This window comes from Chiloscyllium punctatum, chromosome 36 (genome assembly GCF_047496795.1).
Source record: "Chiloscyllium punctatum isolate Juve2018m chromosome 36, sChiPun1.3, whole genome shotgun sequence".
Lineage (NCBI taxonomy): Eukaryota > Metazoa > Chordata > Chondrichthyes > Orectolobiformes > Hemiscylliidae > Chiloscyllium > Chiloscyllium punctatum.
In genome coordinates, this window is record NC_092774.1 from 63,773,412 (window position 1) to 63,790,427 (window position 17,016).

Genomic DNA, 17,016 nt, shown 5'->3' on the forward strand with positions numbered 1-17,016 from the left:
TGAAGATTCTTTGAAGGGAAGGGATTTTTGCAAACTGCTCTCCTTCCATCTGCTGCAGAATTCCGCTGTCGGCCTGTTCCCGCTCCCTGCCCCATTTCTGACATCACAACGCGGAAGTGGCCATATCAGTTTCAATGTGAAACACCCTCCTCTGGGCAACTCCTCATCCTGGGAGGGAGAGAGGGAGGGGGTAATCTGTTCACTTGTAGCAACTGGAGTGAATTCAAGGAGGGAATCTACTCTGCCAACTCAGGTATGTGTCTTAATTACCTGGGTGAGGAGGGACGGATGATAGCAATTGGGGAGGGGGAGATAATTTATTTTTATTTTTAAAATGTATCTGATTCCCACAAATAAATGCATCAGGTTCAAGTACAGCACGTGCAATGATCCACATTGCAGCTTCAAGCTGGCTGCAACAGTTTTACATCCTCTGTTCTTGCTCCGTGTTGGCTGCAGCACATTTGGCTTCCTTCCCTCATCTCTTCTTTCTGCCCCCCCCCCCCCCACCCACCCCCGAAGTGTTGATGCTTCCAAGCTGACCCTCAAAAGTTCAGGTTATACTTCCATTCTTTCCCAGTTTTCAAGACCCACAAAATACAACTTTCCCAATCCTCTGAGTATCGGAGTTGGGAGGTTATGTTGTGGCCGTACAGGACATTGGTCAGGCCACTTTTGCTCTCGCTCCTATCAAAAGGACGTTGTGAAAATTGAAAGGGTTCAGCAAAGATATACAAGGATGCGGCCAGTATTGGAGGGTTTGAGCTGAATTGTTTTGGGCTGTTTTCCCGAGTGTGGCAAAGGCCTTTGTATACATTTATAAAATCATGAAAGGCATGGATTGGGTAAATAGACGAGATATTGTCCCCTGGGTTTGGGGGTGTCCAGAACTAAAGTGTAATAGCTTTAGGGTGAGGTGGATGAGCAAAGACTTAAAATAAACCTAAGGGCAACTTTTTAACTCAGAGGGTAGTGAGCGTAAAGAATGAGCTGCCAGAGGAAATGGTGGAGGCTGGTGCAATTACAATATGTGAATGGCATCTGGATGGTTTCTAAATAGGAAGGGTTTAGAGGGGTATGGGCCATGTGCTGGCATATGGGACTAGATTAATTTAGAATATCTAGTCAACATCAATGAATTAAGACCATAAGATACAGAAGTGGAAGTAAGGCCATTCAGCCCATTGAGTCCATTCTGTCATTTAATCATGGCTGATGGGCATTTCAGCTCCACTTACCCACAGTCTCCCCGTAGCCCTTAATTCCTTCATCAAGAACTTATCAATCTCTGCCTTGAAGACATTTAATGTCCTGGCCTCCACTGCGCTCCCTGGCAATGAATTCCACAGGCCACACTCTCTGGCTGAAGAAATGTCTCCTCATTTCTGTTCTAAATTGACCCCCTCTAATTATCAGGCTGTGTCCCTGGATCCTAGTCTCCTCCGCCTAACGGAAACAACTTCCCAGTATCCATCCTTTCTAAGCCAAGCATAATCTTGTAAGTTTCTATTAGATCTCTCCTCAACCTTCCGAACGCTAATGAATACAATCCCAGGATCATCAGTCATTCATCGTGTGTTAGGCGTACCGTTCCAGGGATCGATCGTGTGAATCTCTGCTGGACACACTCTAGTGCCAGTATATTCTGCTGTTACTGCTGCTGAGTCGCACCTTGAACCCTGTTTATTGGGTGAAGTGGGAGGGGCAAAAGGATCCTTTCTGTTGGACTTGCTGCTCTCGCACCCACTTTATTTCCAGTGCTGTCTGACAGCACCTTCCCTACGGAATTGATCTGCAGGAGCAGATGGAGGACATTTTTACCCTGGATGGAGCATAATGTTTGTCCAACCCCTGCAGGTAGGTCTGAAATAGATACATTTGTCTCTGTCCCATTGAGTCTCCAGCACAGGGCGAGGCTGGTCGGCTCAATTGGCCTCTATCAGTGTTTTCGCTCTGCCTGAGCCTCCACCCACCTCTCTTCATTGCCCCTTCCCATCCCACATCAGCAAACTGATATCCCCCACTTATCGCACGTTTGCTTTATGCCACTTTGCTTTTACAAAAGACCCACATTAGTACCTGTTTTCGCTAATCAAAAGAAATCCAAAGAGGATTTTTGCTTTCACGAGTGGCAACGTCCTCGTGAACCTTCTCTGCACCCTCTCCCAGAGCATCCACGTCCTTCCGGTAGCATGCTGGCCAGAACTGCACGCAATGTTATGAATGCGGCCCAAATAAATAGCTGTAACATAACTCACTAACTCTTACACTCTAGGCAAGCGTGCTGTATGCCTTCTTGACCACGTGCCTGCCTGCTTTGCCACTTTCAGGGATCTATATGCCCAGATCCCTCTGTATGCCAGATCTCCTATGCGTTCTCTAATTTAATATACACTTCTTGTATTTCCTTCTCTTCCTTTCTCCCTCATCTGTGTCCAGCTTCCCCTTAATTGTATTCCTCTCTTCATCTCTTTCCCCCCCGTTCCTCACCCCTCCACACATCAGTGTATCATAAGACCGTAGGAGCTGAAATTAGGCCATTCAGCCCATTATGACTGCTCTGCGATTCAGTCATGGCTGATCAGTTTCTTAACCCCATTCTCCCAGTAACCCTTGATCCCTTTCATACTCAAGAAACTATCTTTCACAGCTTAAATGTACTCAATGACCTGGCCTCAACAGTCTTCAGTGGCAGTGAATTCCATATATTCACCACTCTAGCTGAAGAAGTTTCTCTTTACCTCCATTCTAAAGGGTCTTCCCTTTGGCCGAAGGCTGTGCCCTCGGCTCCTAGCCTTTCCGACCAAAGGAAACATCTTCCCAACATCCAGTCTGTTCAGAATTCTGTCGGTTTCAATTAGATCCCCCGCCATCGTTCTAAATTCCATTAACTATAGACCCAGCGTCCTCAAGCATTCCTTATTTGTTCAGATGTTAATTCCTGGGATCATTCTCGTGAACCTCCTCTGAACACACGTCTAGGCCAGTACATCCTTCCTGAGATTTGTGCCCAAAACTGCGCACAATACTCCAAATATGGCCTGACCAGAGTGTTACAAAGCTTCAAGTACATCCCTACTTTTACATTCAAGTCCTGTCAAATTAAATGTCATCATTGCATTTGCCTTCCTAACTACTGTCTCAACCTGTAAGTTTACCTTGAGAGAATCCTGGACTAGAACACCCAAGTCTCTTTGCACCTTAGATTTCTGCATTTTCTTCAGTTCCAAGGGTGACTGTTCGTGTCGGGGCTGCACCAGAGATTTCCTGACATGCGGATTGTATTCGGGGGTACCAAGTAATCTGAGGGACTGGCAGTCTCTCGGGAGAAATAGTTATTCCTGGATGAGGTAGAGAGGAATGTGGTGTGATTCTGTAAACTCGAGGTCTCCAGAAGTGTGCAGAGGTGGTGTTAGAATTTAACACCACAAATTTGAAAGCGAGGAAACTCCACCAGAATTCAATTATCAGACATGACAGGCCAATGGTGTCTGTCTGTGATGTTAGAATTCTATGATGCTTGGAACTGAAACATAACTTTTAACCCCATGTATTTCATCTCCTTTGTAATCGAGGCCTCTATTTGTATTTTTCAATTTGTTTTTGTACCTGTCTGCTACTTTTGATGATTTGTGTACTTGGTCTCCAAAGTGTTTTTTTCCCTTTTATATGCTTAGTTTCTACTAATTTAGCAGTTCTCCAATCAGTCTTTCTTGGGTGAAAAGTAAATGGTTCTGATTTTGTCGTATTGGGTGACATTAAACATTTTTTCCACTCATTCGTTTAACCCATGAACGCTGTTTAGCTTCTTCCTGCTCCTTTCTGCACAAGTTGATGCCCCTCTGCCCCTGGATAGTTGATAGTTGACCAAGAACTGGATAGGTGTCCCCTTGATCCAACCTCTCGAGCAATAAGCTATCAGTAAACAAGGACAAAGGTCTTGGACTCCAATTGTTAGTAGGAAACCTCCACTAGGGATAGATTCTTTGGACATGATCTTTGCTTTTGGCACAGAGGCAGGGAACATCTCACCTGTTTCAGATAAATCAAATTACTGACTGTCAACTCCTTTGATACTGACACTGTCATGACACTGTCAACTCCTTTGATTCTGAGCAGCGTGAATTGAGTATTTACTGGCCCAACAAGAATGGATTTCCCAATCTGCCACAGTGTTGGTGACAGTCATACACCCAAACCAGCTGCGAGTAGGGATCAGCCTTCTCTCTGAATCAGGAGGTCACAGGTTTAAATCACAGGATGTTGTTGGTAAGAGGTTCAGTGATGGAAATGTCATTCAGTGGAAAATACTAATAGCTCCCAGAAATTATGGCGAATGTCGGGGCTAGTATAAATGAAGAACTGACGGATAGTAATATGTATGAAACAAAAATGCATCAGAGAATTGAATAGGATTTAAAGTAGCTAAATTCCCTGGGCTTGGTGGTTAACGCTAGTTCACTGGAAAGTGGTAACTGGAAAGTGGCATATGTCATCCCACTGTTTTAGAAAGAAGGAAGAGAGCACAGGGAATCTATAATAAAAGGTACAACAACAGGACAGTTAAAAGTTAATGATAGGACTGAGCAGAATCAACATGGGCTTATTGGAAATATATGCTAGTCAAACTCAGGTCATTATAGCTAGCAGAATATATGAATGTCCAAATTAGGAGCTGAAGTAAGCCATTCGGATCATTAAGCAGCTCCACTCCAAGAAGATAATGGCTGATTACTTTGTGTTATACATTGCACATTCGCATCCATCCCCATAACCTTAGATTCTTCTTAAGCAAAGGAATTAATCTACTTCTGCCTTAGAAATATTCAATGGTCCTGCCTCCACTATCTTCTGTCACAAAGTATTCCAAAGCTGCACAACCTTCCAAAAAATTTCCCTCCTTCTTTGTCACAAATGATTGCGTTTTTTGAAGAAGTAACAAAGAGGATTGATGAGGGCAGAGCAGGAGATGTGATCTATATGGACTTCAGTAAGGCGTTCGACAAGGTTCCCCATGGGAGATTGATTAGCAAGGTTAGATCTCACGAATACAAGGAGAACTCGCCATTTGGATACAGAACTGGCTCAATGGTAGAAGACAGAGGGTGGCGGTGGAGGGTTGTGTTTCAGACTGGAGGCCTGTAACCAGTGGAGAGCCTCAAGGATCAGTGCTGGGCCCTCTACTTTTTGTCATCTACTAAAATGATTTTGATGCGAGCATAAGAGGTACAGTTAGTAAGTTTGCAGATGACACCAAAATTGCAGGTGCAGTGGACAGCGAAGAGGGTTACCTCGGATTACAACAGGATCTGGACCAGATGGGCCAATGGGCTGAGAAGTGGCAGATGGAGTTTAATTTAGATAAATGCGAGGTGCTGCATTTTGGGAAAGCCAATCTTAGCAGGACTTATGCACTTATTGGTTAGGTCCTCGGGAGTGTTGTTGAACGAAGAGATCTTGGAGTGCAGGTTCACAGCTCCTTGAAAGTGGAGTCGCAGGTAGATAGGATAGTGAAGAAGGCATTTGGTATGCTTTCGTTTATTGGTCAGAGTATTGAGTACATGAGTTGAGAGGACATGTTGCAACTGTATTGGACATTGGTTAGCCCACTGTTGGAATATTACGTGCAATTCTGGTCTCCTTCCTGTTGGAAAGATGTTGTGAAACTTGAAAGGGTTCAGAAACTATTTACAAGAATGTTGCCAGGGTTGGAGGATTTGAGCTGCTGGAGCATTGGAGGCTAAGGGGTGACCTTATAGAGGTTTACAAAATTATGAGGGCATGGATCGGATAAATAGGCAAAGTCTTTTCCCTGGGGTCGGAGAGTCCAGAACTAGAGGGCATAGGTTTAGGGTGAGAGGGGAAAGATATAAAAGCGACCTAAGGGGCAACTTTTTCATGTATGGAATGAGCTGCCAGAGGAAGTGGTGGAGGCTGGTACAATTGCAACATTTAAGAGGCATTTGCATGGGTATATGAATAGGAAGGGTTTGGAGGGATATGGGCCGGGTGCTGGCAGTTGGGACTCGATTGGGTTGGGATGTCTGGTCAGCATGGATGGGTTGGACCGAAGGGTCTGTTTCTATGTTGTACATCTCTATGACTCTATAAATGGGTGGTCCAATTGTTCGTTCACAACAATAAGTAAACATCCTTCAACATCCATCTTTTGAAGACCATTCAGGCTCATAGAAACTTCAATCAAATCACCCCTTGCTATTCCAAACTCGGGTTGAAAGTCAGACCTGTCTGTCTAATGATTTTCCATTAGACAGTTTGTTCATTGTGGGTGTCAATCTAGTTTACCTTCTGGGAATTGCCTTTAATGCATTTTCATTCTTCCTTAGGTAAGGATATCAAAACTGAGTACCGTGTTCAAGATGTAGTCCCACCATTGCTCTGTAACTGAGGCATAATCGCCTCACATTTATGTCATTGGCCTTTCGAATCACTTGCTGTGCTTGCATTCTAACTTGTGACTTATTTGCAAGGCCCCCGGATCCCTCTGCACCTCAGAATTATGCAGTTGTTCTCCAAGTAGGTAACAAATTGCATTTTACCATATTGTACACCACTTGCAAGAGTTTGGCTTATTTATTTAACCAATCTATCAATCTGCATCATTGATATGTCATCCCCACAATGTACATCTCCATCTATCTTTGTGTTGCCTGCAAATGTAACCACATACCTTTGATCCCCTCCTGTAAGTCATCTATATAATTGTAGAAAGTTGAGGAGCCAGCAGAGATGCCTGTTGGAACCCCACCATACATTGTCATATACAACCAATTTGACAAAAGAACCATTTTTGCATATTCAGTTTTCTGCCAGTCAGTTGATGTTCTATAACTATACTTTACACCATGAGCTCGTCTGTGCAATATGCTTTTCGTGAAAACATGTCAAACACCTTTAGGATATATCCACAGGCTTCAATTTACATACTCTTTCAAAGAATTCCTTGAGGACAGCATGGTGGCACAGTGGCTCCCTCTCACGGCCAGAGACACCGATTTGATTTCAGCCTTGAGTCGACTATCTGGAGTTTGCATGTTCTGTCTATGTCTTTGTGAGTTTCCACTGTGGGCTCCACAGTCCAAAGATGTGTAGGTTGGGTGGAGTAGCCATGCTGGATTGCGTAATGTCCTTGGATGTACAAGCTAGGTGAGTTAGCCATGCTAAATGCAGGGTTACGGGATTAGGGTGGCAGTTTGGATCTGGGTGGGATGCACTTGAGGGTTGGTGCAGGACTTGATCGGCCAAATGGTCTCTTTCCACACTCTCGGAATTCTATGAATAAATTGGTGAAACAGCATTTCGTTTTCATATTAGCATGCTGATTCCTTTCAATTACCACGAGCTTTTTGACATGGTGGTTATAATCTCCTTAATTGATTCAAAAACAAATGTTTAATTGCCATCGACTCAAGGGACCACATCTTTCCCTTCGAGAACAGAAATATTAAGTATGTTACTCTCCAGTCTGAGGAAAACTTGCCTGAATCTAATAAATCTTGGAAAATTAACATTAATGCAAATATGAACTCATTAGCCACCTTTTAAAATTCTATGATGAAGTCCCCCTCTACCCAGAGATTTGCCAGCCCATAGCACCATCAGTTCACTCAATAGCATTTATCTAATGATTCTCATTTCACCAAACTCCTCTGTTTGTTCAACCTATGGGGTTAAAGACAGGATTCTTGACCATGTGGTGGAACAGAGGGATCTTGGAGTCCAAGTCCATAGATCGCTCAAAGTTGCCACCCAGGTTGAGAAGGTTGTTACGAAGGTGTACAGTGTGTTGGCTTTGATTAGCAGGGAGTTTGAGCTTAAGAGCTGCAAGGTTATGCTGCAGCTGTATAGAGTACTGGTTAGATCACACTTTGAATATTATGTTCACTTTTAGTCACCTAATTTTAGGAGAGATGTGTAGGAAAAATCACAGAAGCGTTTCACAGGAGGCTGCCAAGCACTGAGTATGTCACCTAGACAGGGGACAAAATGTCTGCAACACAAATTCCCAGCTCGGCGAACAGAACCACAACAGGAAGCTGTGTAAGCTGAGAGAGGGTACAGAGGAGATTTACCTCGATGCTGCCTGGAATGGAGGGCATGTCTTAGGTTGGGGGAGCTAGGGCCTTTCTCATTGGAGCGAAGAAGGATGAGAGGTGACTTTATAGAGGTGTACTATATGTTGAGAGGCATAGATAGAACAAATAGCTAGAGACTTTTTCCCCAGGTCAGAAATGACAGGGCATAATTTTAAGGTAATTGGAAGAAGGTTTAGGGGAAATGTCAGAGGTAGGTTTTTTACTCTGAATGGTGAGTGCATGGAATGCACTTCCAGGGTTGGAATGAGAGTCAGATACATTTAAGGACATTGAAGCGACTGCTGAACAAGCACATGGACGGGAGTAAATTGAGGGGTGTGCAGGCGAGTCTCATCTTCAAGTTGGATAAAAGGCTGGGACAACATCGAGGGCTGAAGGGTCTGAACTGTGCTGTATTGTTCTACGTTCTCACTCCAGAACGATGCAGCAGCAGTATTGGAAGAAGAATATTGCGTCAAACCCCTTGACCCTTCCAGAGATGGGCACTGTCGATGGAAACTCGGTTAAATTCTGCCAGCAATCAGGTGATAGCCGGGTGGGGGGAGGGTGGCAGCTGTGAGACTGAACTTGCTTACTTGAGGGTTTTTAGTTTTGGTTGTTAAGTGCAATGAAGTGTGAATCATTGTTTCAGCAGTTGGTTCTGTGTGTTGTTTCTGAGTCAGTGACCAAATTAAGGCGATTCACCCACAACCAGAGCAAGAGGCTGGGATTAATATTGACTCCACTGCATTCAGTATGACATCACGTCAATACTGTTAGAAAGGGAAAGCTGACACCAACTCCCACCCCACCAGAGATCTCAAACCAAAACACCCAAAGACAAGCGCATCACCCTATAATCTGTCAATTTAATGTGAAAAGTGGTATAACCTGCTATAATGTTTAAAAATAAATCCGTAACACTCAACAAAAATCCATTTATTTATCCAACAGTAACGGTGAACAGATGAACTAAACTATTAAAAAACCGAATAAATCCCTTCTAACTACTGACTGTTCCGGAATAAAACAAGATTCTCGTGATATGCTGATCCAATAAATTTTAATTCCTCTCGTAACAAAAAATTGAATTTAGTCTCTCAGATTATAGCCAGGATACGTGTCTCTTGGAATATTCTGTGCCACCTTCTGTTGAATCTTCTGTCAGGAATGCCCTTCTCAGTTTTTTTTTAAAATGATGCATTCTCTACGACAGAAATGACTGACATCCAACTTCCCCCTCTCAATAGAACTGAGGATTCTTGGTTCTCGCGAGGGGGCGTTAGAGATCTGGGTGTTCAGGCGATTGTACCCTGAAGGTGCATATCTTTTATATCTTTCCCCTCTCACCCTAAACCCTAAAGCCCTCTAGTTCTTGACTCCCGACCCCAGGGAAAAGACTTTGCCTATTTATAAAGAGACCGAAGGGGCAACTTTTTCATGCAGGGGGTGGTGCCGATCCTTTCAGGCGTGGGAACATTTTGACTACATTACGTTCTCTGTCTAGACTTCGCATGACTTGAAAAGCTTCAATCGGGCCAGATTTCAAACTTCCGTACTCCGAAGAGAGCTGTCCCAAATTTCCAATCGACCCTCATCGCTGACATCCCTCAAACACTGCACCACTCACGTCAACTTATTCAACGCTATCTCCAATCATTTCACTTCGCTGCTTTCTGTCCCATTGGTCCTCCAGGGAGCCCAACCTCGTTTTACGAAGGTGCTTTGTGAGAAAATTAAACAAGCACTTTCGCGCGAGTCATGAAACTCGGGCTCGTCCAGGATTTGAACCCGGGACCCCTCGCACGTCTGCGTCGACGAAGACCCAAAGCGAGAATCATACCCCTAGACCAACGAGCCCACGGTTGGTGCGCCGGCGTCCCTGCCCCCGCCCTTCCTCTTGAACCTGCTGAGTCTTGCTCAGAGTAAAGTCCAGTTGACATTGAACAGGCTGGGGCTGTTTTCTCTGGAACGTCGGAGGTTGGAGGGTGACTTTATGGAGGTTTACAAAATTATGAGGGGCATGGATAGGATAAATAGGCAAAGTCTTTTCCCTGGGGTCGGGGAGTCAAGAACTAGAGGGCTTTAGGGTTTAGGGTGAGAGGGGAGGGGGTGGTGCGTGTATGGAATGAGCTGCTAGAGAAAGTGGCGGAGACTGGTACAATTGCAACATTTAAGAGGCGTTTGGATGGATATATGAATTGGAAGGGTTTGGAGGTATATGGGCTGGGTACTGGCAGGTGGGACTAGATTGGGGTGGGGTATCTGGTCGGCATGGACGGGTTGGACTGAAGGGTCTGTTTCCATGCTGTACATCTCTATGACTGTATGAACAGTTGCTTCTCATTCTGTCTCTCTGCTGCCGTTTGCCCGTCCCCAGGAACCGGGCCCTCTCTACTGGCAGAAAATTAAACCGTTTTCTTTCTAAACTTTTCTCTGACACTGGTGTGACCAGTGACAAGCATTGCCCTCCTCAACATAGGGTACAGAGAACAGGAGAAGACCCCGCAGACCTCCACGAGTGTGTCATCTCAACTCTGCATACTGGGCCTGTGTATCAATGTGAAATATTTACGTCGAAGTTTTTTGGGAAGCAGATGAGAAGGCGAGGTGCACAACAGTGCGCCGTTCTACAGGAAAGCTGCTAAACTCGACATTGAGTGAAGAGGGAAGATGGTTTCCCTTCTGGGGTTTCCACCCATCGCGCACCGGCAGACATATCGCCGACGAACAAATATTAACTCTGTCTAAATTGCCACATTCTGTTTTTACGAACCGTGATTTCACTCAGAAGCACAATTTACCTGCTCCCTCCTGAATATCCTTCCAGGCTCGAACATGCCTTCCAGGTGAAGCAGCACTTTACCTGCACATTTGCCGCAACCTCGTCTACTGCATTCGCTGCTCACAGTGTCGTTTCCCCAACGGAGCACGAAGTATAAACTGGATGACTGCTTCGCAGAACATCTCGGCTCTGCCCGCAAAAAAAGGCCCTGAGCTTCTGCTTTCCTGCGACTTTAACACGCCACCATGTTCCCTGGCCAACATCTCTGTCTCAGGCTTGCAGCAGTGTTCCAGCAAAGCTCAGCTCCAGATGGAAGAACAACGCCTCATATTCCACTTCAAAACCCTACAGCCCTCTGGTCTTCCAGATCGAGTTCCATGACTTTAGGGCCTGAAATCCCCCATGTCCTTGACCCCTACCACACACATACGAGCCTTTGTTATCACATAGTCTGCTACGACACACTACTTATTGTTAGTCACTAACGGTCTCCATTAACAGTTATTCACCCTCCCACACGGTTCGTTATTTACTCCTTTGTCCCTCCTATTGTTCTCTCTCTGAGCTGGCGGGAAAGAGAGCAATGTACACTGAAGACTCTGAGCCAGCTGAAACTTGCTCAGTGTGAAATACATTCCACTTTGATCCAAGAATTGCAAGCAGCAAAGAGTTTGCAGAACATCTGCTTGTCATTCTGTCCCCGGGATGCGGTTTCCGACATGCGGATCGTATTGTCATTCACGTCGGAACGGACTTGGCGAACTACTGCAGGGAAGGCACGAAACCACAAGGCATGCGTTTCAATTTTATCAGTTCATTGGCATCTCAGAGAAGTGGTTTTGCGATTCAGTTCATACGAAACCGACGAAGAACAGGAGAAGAACACTCAGACCTCCAAAAGCACGTTACTTGAACGGTTTGAAAGGCAAGGTGCTAAACAGACTACCATCGCAAAGGCAAGTCGCTCATGGAGGCATTGAACAATAGCACCGGATGGTTTCGATCTACGACCTCTGGGTTATGGGCCCAGCACGCAGCCGCTGCGCCACTCTGCTCGCACGGTGTGTCGTGCCACAGGTCCCTTCAGCCTTTCGGCTGGCGCGTGGCATGCACGTTCGAGACTGATGTCAAAGATCTTCACTGCTGTCGTCTTATATGGTGTTGCGCAGACGTATGGAGGCTGTGTAAATATCAACTTTTTCTAACTTCCCACATTCTCTTGTGATTTCACTCTAAATAGACGCCATGCGGCCCACCTTCGATCTGCTGGGTCGACACAGTAAGTAAACGTGGGTCTCTATTCATATCATTCTCTTGCCTTCTCCATGTAATTCTGCACATTGTTACTTTAAACATGATCACCGAATTCCCGTTTGCGTCTAATGAATCTGCCTCTTTGTCAGTGTCAGTTAGGGATTTACTGACCCCAACCACTCCCTGTACGAAAGCATTCTTCCGAATATCACTTTTGGTTCTTTTCCTCATGCCTTTAAAACTCTGCCGAATCGTTGCCGATCCTTTACGTCGAAATTTTTTAGGAAGCAGATGAGAAGGCGAGCTGCACAACAGTGCGCCGTTCTACGGGAAAGCTGCTAACGGCGACATTGAGTGAATAGGGAAGATGGTTTCCCTTCTGGGTTTTGCTCCCATCATGCACCGGCAGACGTATCGCCAACAAGCAAATACTAACTCCGTCTAAATTGCCACATTCTGTTTTTACGAACCGTGATTTCACTCAGAAGCACAATTTACTTGCTCCCTCCTGAATATCCTTCCAGGCTCGAACATACCTTCCAGGTGAAGCAGCACTTTACCTGCACATTTGCCGCAACCTAGTCTCCTGCATTCGCCCATCCTCGTGAGTTTAAATCTATGACGAATCACTATAGATCCTTTCAGGCATGGGAGCATTTTCACAGCATTATTTCCTGTTTCTAGGCCCCTACTGACTTGGACAACTTTGGTTCTCCGAGGAGAGCTGGCCCAATTTTTCAACCTACCTTGATTGCTGACATTTTTACCTTATTCGTCAAATACCGCACCACTGACGTCAACCTGTTCAACGCGATCTCCAACCATTTCACTTCCCTGTTTTCTGCCTCATTCGTATTCCTGGCAGCCCAACTTCGCTTCACGAAGGTGCTTTTTGAGAAAATTAATGGGGCATTTTTGCACAAATCAAGTTAAGAGACGCAGGCTCGTCTGGGATTTGAATCCCGGACCGCGCACAAGTCTGCACTGTTAAAGACTCTATGTGAGAATCATGCCCCCAGACCAACAAGCCAAACAGCGGCTCTTTCTGCATCCACCACACTCCTCTTGAGCCAGCTGAGACTTGCTTAGTGTGAAATACATTTGACATTGCTCTCAGAATTGCAAGTGACAGAGTTTCCAGAACAGCTGCTTCTCATTCTGTCTCCCTGCTGCTGTTTGTCCCGTCCCCAGGAATCGGGCTCCCTCCACTGTTTCGAAACTTTTCTCTAACACCCGAGTGGCCAGTAACAAGCATTGCCCTCCTCAACATAGGATACAGAGAAGAGGAAACCCCTCAGAGGTTGTCACCTCAACTGTGCACATTGGGCCAGTATATCATTGTGAAATATTTATGTCGAAGCTTTTTTTGGGAAGCGGATGTGAAGGCAAGGTGCAGAACAGAGCGCCGTTATACGGGAAAGCTGCTAAAGACGACCTTGAATGAATAGGAGAGAATGGTCTCTCTTTTGGGTTACGGTCCCAACACGCACCTGTTGTGCCATTCTCTTGCATTGCTCGGCAGTTTTTCCACAGGAGTATTCAGCTTTTCATCTGGCGTGTGGCAGGCACGTTTGAGAATGAGGTCAGAAGATCTTCACTGCTGTCGTATCATATGCTGTTGTGCAGACATATCGTCGATGTGCAAATATAAACTCTGTCTAAATTCCCACATTCTGTTTTTCGAACTGTGATTTCGCTCAGAATCACTAATTTTCAAAACTCACAATATTCAAACTTTAACAAATTGCTCATAGAAATGATTAGTGAACACCTGGAAGAAATTCTTCCAAACTTACCTGGGGAATTTCGCTTTGAGGGGTCTTGAACTTTAAGTGGAAGGAAGGGACGTTTGCCTCGAGGCTGCTAATGTGGAGATGTGTTCTCCATGTAAACTGCTCGTAGTTGACCATCCCAGTGCTTCCCGATGCAGGGCTGTCTGACCCCCAGGGAGGTTTACTTGTAGCAACTCGAGTGAATCCAGAGAGGGAGCAGATTCTGCAAAGGTGCTCAAATACTTTCTATCTCTATTTTAGGTATTTTCCTTGTGTATTCCCTCAGTTTGGCACGTATGCAGTTTGCACCCTGGAAAATGACTGCTTTTTTCCTCATGTTCGCAATTAAAAGTGTAGTTTCTCATGGAACTGAGCCATATTGACAGGATTGTCATATTGATATATGTACACGTATTTAGTTTAAGATTAGATTAGATTTGAATTAAGTTTTCCTCTAAACACACCTGAGCCTATCTGGCTGCATGAGGGATTTCAGGTTTCTGTGTGCTGGGTATTATGTGATTAGCAGGCATCTGGCAAACTACAGGAACTGCCACCTATGTTATGTTCGTTTAAGTGTACTGCCAATGATCACTTATTTTGTGATTTTTTTTCCAGGAAGACGTGCCGAAAGAAATCTGAAAACAAATGATACATCAAGTTCTGACAGAGCCGCTTGATTCATTGGGACTTGAATATCAGCAACCATTCCAATCAAGAAGACATGGTTGCTTTTGTTTGCTTGAGAGATTTTGGACACTGGTGTGGCAGGAAGAATACCGAGACACCGAGTGAGGGAGATTCAGTGCGCTGACTGTGAAAAGTGCTTCACACCATTTACTCAGCTTGGGGGAATCAAAGTCTCATCCCTGACGGTGGGGATAGTCTATGTCCCCGTTCTGATTGTAATTTCAAACCCAGACCAACACAAGGAAAGCTCCCCCAATGGAGAAATTTTGGAAATGTGGGGACTGAGGGAAAGGATTCCCTTTCCCATCCGTGTTGGAAACCCACAGACGTATTCACAGCGGGAAGAGGCCATTCATCTGCTCGGTGTGCAGGAAGGGCTTCAGTCGGATCAGCCATCTGGAGACGCACCAGTGGGTCCACAAGTGAGAGAAGCCATTCACATGCCCCATGTGCGGGAGGGGGTTCACTCAGTCAGCTGCACTGCTGACCCACCAGTGGGTCCACACCGGAGAGAGGCCGTTCACCTGCTGTCAGTGCCGGAAGGACTTCACCTGCTCCTCCCACCTGTGGAGGCACCAGCGTGTTCACGTGCCATTGCAGGGGGATGGAAGGAGCGATGGCCGAGCGCCACGAACAACCCAGCTCTGGGGACTCCCAGGTTCGAATCCCGTCGCGGCAGATGGCAGAATTGGGATTCGGTCAGTAATCTGGACTTCAGAATCTAAGGATGAAACCGTTTTTAGAGGGCAAAAACCCATCTGATTCATTCATGTCCTTTTCAGTGATGGAAACTGCCGTTGCGCGAAAGGATTCACTCAGTCGTCCCAGCTGCATGCTTTACCCGGCTGTACGAAGGATCCAGTTACAAAGGGACAACTCAACGAACCAATAATAAAGAAAGTGTGGTGGGGGGAGTGGGGGGTGAGTGTGCGCACTTTGAGCTTGAGGTGCTTTTTTTTTAAGAAAAGCTACTTTTTGTACGCCTTGTGATGTGGAGATCTGAAGCTGTAACAAAGTTGGGTCGCAGTAAAGGTTACCTGAACTTACTGCCAGGCTTAAACTATTTCAGAATCCTGAAGAGGAGTTGTTGGACTCGAAATTTTAACTCTGCTTTCTCTCCACAGATGCTTCCAGTCCTGCTGAGTTTTTCCCGTGTTCTCAGTTTTTGTTTCAGATTTCCAGCATCCACAGTTCTTTGTCTTATTTATCAAATTCAATTCTAGCCCTTCACAAGTGTCTGGAACTTCATCTCCCTGATCTACAAACTGTTCACTTACCCTAGAAATGACCGCTACCTCCTTATCAAAGTAGACCCCTTTGTTGCAAAATGATTGTTCAATTCTGTGACCAAAATTATTGCATTCGTAATTACTTACACCAGGGACTCTCAATATCTCAGGCCAGAGCACAGCTAGATTATTTCAGACAGTACATTTATGTGATTTGATGCAATTCCCTATTCCTTACTTTGCCAGCGTGTTGCTGGGAATGGAGGGTTTGAATTAAGAAGAAGCTGGAACATTTTTCCAACAGAGCCGAGCAAGTTGACAGATAACTTTATCGAGATTTTTAAAATCAGGAGGGGTATAGATAAGGTGTCATTTCCAGGAGGCTCAGAATATTTTGTTGCTCCAGAAGGTGTAAAAGGGGGTCAAAGCTTCAACAGAAATCGAGCAGAGCTGAGAACAGACAACATTTAACTCTGTGGGAACAGGGAGATCAGAGGACAGAGAAATAAGGACCTGAAATCCGAGCTGACACCAGACTACCATGTTATCAGTGCTTTGATTAGCAGTGCCCACCCTCTACCTTTACTGAGCCTCTCACTCGACTTGAATGCCACATCTCCCCTCGATATTCTGGATCCAATCCTTGTCATTCTGAAGCCATATCTCTGTAAGGAGTCTCAGATCATAATTATTCTCTTCAATGTGTGCAGTCAATTAATTCGCTTTTTTTACAATGCAGCTTTTAGTTTTATTTTTTGTGATGGTGAGAATCCAGTTTTGATTGCTAGTACATTTATTCTCCTTGTCCCTTTCTCTCATTCTCTGGTGTTTGGTTTCCACATCACTACATTGCTCACTGCTCTTGATTTCGATTGGCTATGCTAAATTGCCTAGTGTCCAGGGATGTGCAGGTTAGGTGGGTTGACCATGGGAAACGCAGGGTTATCGTTTCAAAGTAATAGAAGGAGTAGGCCATTTGGCCCATCGACCCTGCTCCGCCATTCATTACAATCATGGCGGATCGATCAATAGTCTCAGCTCCTCCTAATTGCATTATCCCAACTTCCCTTAATTCCCTTAACACGCAAAAAAAACCCCCATCCAACAGTGTCTTAATGAAGCTGCCTCGACTGCTTCTTTGAGCACAGAATTCCATTAATTTACCATTAACCGCATAGGTCCTGCCCTGA